Here is a 3384-nt window from a genome sequence, read left to right as displayed (position 1 = left end):
CCAGCATTCAACCCTAAGAAGTTTTTTTTATAAATATGTTTTAGTTTGTACTTGTTGTTGTTGTTAAGTGCCATAGAGTCGGTTCCGACCCATAGCGACCCTGAATAGGGTTTCCAAGGCTGTAAATCTTTACGGGAGCAGATCGCCTCATCTTTCTCCCACAGAGCAGCTGGTAGTTTTGAACTGCTGACCTTCCGGTTCGCAGCCCGATTCGTAACCACTACGCTACCAGAGCTCCTTAAGAAGGCTTAATGGAACAGTAGTTAAACACTGGACTGCTAACCTAGCAGTCAGTGGTTCATATAGAAGCTTCTGTTAAAGTGAAAGATGTGGCAATCTGCTTTCTAAAAGACCATACCTTTGTAAACCCATGGAACAGGTCTACTCCATCCTATAGGGTTACTGTGAATCCGAATAGATGCATCAACAATGGATTTGGCTATATCGTGGTTAAACATGATACATTAAAATTGATGGACAATTGAAAAAAAGTATTTTTGAAAATTTAATAGACTTTCTGAATAATTATTACTATTTCCCTACTCAAGAGAAGATCAGGAATGGCAGTCAAGTTGGAGAAAAAATCACATTTGTAACATAGTGAACACATGGATACGCACTGGACTGCTACCTGCAAAATTGGTGGTTCAAACTCACCAGTCATTCTTTGGAAACCCTATACAAGGTCGCTATGAGTCGGAACCAATTCAATGGCACTTAGCAACATCAACAACAATATAGTGGAAAGAGAATTAAGATATCAAGAGTTAAGATACCAAGAGTTAAGATATCTAGGTTCTCGTTGTAGCTTACTATGTACTTATCAGTTGCATGATTCTAGATAACTTAGTTATTTTATCTGTGCCTTAGTTTCTTCATTTGTGAAATGTGGTATCTGTAGCATTTATCACATTGCCCAGTGCTGCACCATCCTCACAATTGTTGTTATGTTTGAGACCATTGTTGCTTTCACTGTGTCAATCCATCTTGTTGGGGTTTTCCTCTTGTTTTTTGACCCTCCAATTTTCTAACAATGATTTCCTCTTCCAGGAACTGATCACTCCTGACATATTCATTATCCAACTTTCACATGCATATGAGGCATATGAAAATACCAATATCATGGATTGGGTCAGGCTCACCGTATCCCTCAAACTGAAATATTTGCTCTTTAATACTTAAAAGAAGTCTTTTACAGCACATTTACTTTAAGCAATACATCTTTGGATTTCTTGCCTGCTTCCATAAGTGTTGATTGTGGATTCAGGCAAAATGAAGTCTTTGACAACTTCAATATTTTCTCCGTTTATCATGATGCTATTTATTGGTCCAGCTTTGGGGATTTTTGTTTTCTTTACATTAAGGTGGAATCTTTACTGAAGGCTGCAGTGATTAACCTTTATCAGTAAGTATTTCAAGTTTTCTTCACTTCCAGCAAGCAAGGTTATATGATATAAGATGTATTGCTGGATAGACGTTTCTTGGTTGGCAGTTTTTCTTCTTTTAGGGTTTTATATGTGTCTCCGCATTGCTTTGTGGCCTGCATGGTTTTTGCCGAGAAGTCAGAACTTATTCTGATTTGCTTGCCTCGTAGTTAAAACTTCTTTTTTCCATGGCTGCTTTTAAGATTCTTTCCTTGTTTTTGGTTTTGGAGAGCTTTTGGAGAGATTGTGATATGTCTTGGTGATTTCATTTTGGGGTCTATCCTTCCTGGGGCTCATTCAGCTTCTCGAATGTTTATCTTCTCATCCTTCAAGATGATAGGAAAATTTTCTTCTAGTAGTGCCTTAATATCTCCTCTGTGGACTTCTGTGGTATCTCCTGTTCCGGGAGGCCAATAATTCTTAAGTTATTCCTCTTCATGTTATCCAGCATGAATCTTAGACTCTCTTCAGATTCTTTTATCCTTTTTTCTGCTTGCTCTTCTATCTAAGCAGTATTGGGAAATTTGTCTTCCAGTTTGTTGGTTTTGGCTTCCATCTCTTCAATTCAACTCTTTTGTCCTTTAAGTATATTGTCCATTTCTAATACTTTATTATTAATCATCTGGACCTCTTTTTGTAGGTTTTGAATTGTTTCCAATGCGATATCTATCTTGTTTGTTAGCTCCTGTAGCACTTTCCTGATTTTTCCCTTGTTTTCCTCCACCCCTTTGTGGAGCATTTAATTTGTTTCCACATCATTCTTCCGAATTCCTTCTCAGGCAGATCCAAAGCCTACTCTTCTTCTACTAAGAAATCTGTGTCTGCCTCCAGCCTATTTGTCTCAGTTACTCTTTTCTGGTTTTGGACCTGTGCTGTGATCTTTTGTTGATTTTTCTTGGACATTTTCAGCAGTTAGGTGGGTTTTTAATGCTTACATGAATGTATGTTGCTGTGTTGTTACATTTACTGAGTGTCTCCTGGTGGAAGTGATCTGAAGATAAACTTCCCTTTTCACGTGAAATACCTAGCAGCTGGTATTGGCTCTTGTCCAAATGGTGGGATATTATGGGTGGGGTATGTTTGTAGCTTGGTTATATGAGCACACTTGTTGTCTCTTTTTGGGTAAGGTAGGGGAAGAAAGCTCCCATTCCCAGGAAAAGAGTGAGACCAAATGGAAAAAAAGAAGAAACAATATAAAAGCAGAGACAAAAACCACCACTTAAAAACAAAAATAAAACCATTGTTGACTCTCCAGTATCCTTTGCTGTGCAGGCAGGGATAAAGGATCCCACCCAGGTGAACTTTGGGGCTGGGTCCCAGAGTTAGATGTCATAAGAAGAAGCCTGCTGAACCAATGGGGCTTTCAGGAACCTCCTTGCTGTGTTGTGGGAAAACTGTGGGCACAACGCTGGACCTTTTGGGGGTGCGCTCACGCCTGCCTGAAGATGTCCAGGCTGAGCAGTGAGGAGGGTGAGATTGGGGAGAGTAGGAAAGAAATGTGAAAAATGAAAAACGAAAATTCTGTCACACCTCTTTTTCCAGACACAGCTCCATGGATTTTTAGCTCTGTGTCACTGTATCCACTTGACTGTCTTTTCTTAAGCTTTTACAATAATGACCTAATGAAATATTTGTCCTTTTATGCCTGACTAGTTTCTGTCCTTTTGACCACACGTTTGTCAGTTTGTCGTACTGTGGTGGCTTGTGAGTTGCTGTGATTCTGGAAGCTATGCCACAGGTCTTTTAAATACCATGGTAGATGGTTTCAGATAAGCTTTCAGATGAAGACAGACTAGGAAATAGGAGTGATGAACTACTTCTGAACATTTAATCACTGAAAAGCTTATGAACAGCAGAGAAACAGTGCCAGAAAAATGAGTCCCTCAGGTTGGAAGGCACTCAAAATGCAACTTGGGAAGAGTTGATGTCTGATGGATCTTGGCTGAAAGCAGAGAATACC

This window comes from Chrysochloris asiatica, unplaced genomic scaffold (assembly GCF_000296735.1).
Source record: "Chrysochloris asiatica unplaced genomic scaffold, ChrAsi1.0 scaffold00177, whole genome shotgun sequence".
Taxonomy (NCBI): Eukaryota; Metazoa; Chordata; class Mammalia; order Afrosoricida; family Chrysochloridae; genus Chrysochloris; species Chrysochloris asiatica.
This window is presented reverse-complemented; position numbering follows the sequence as displayed.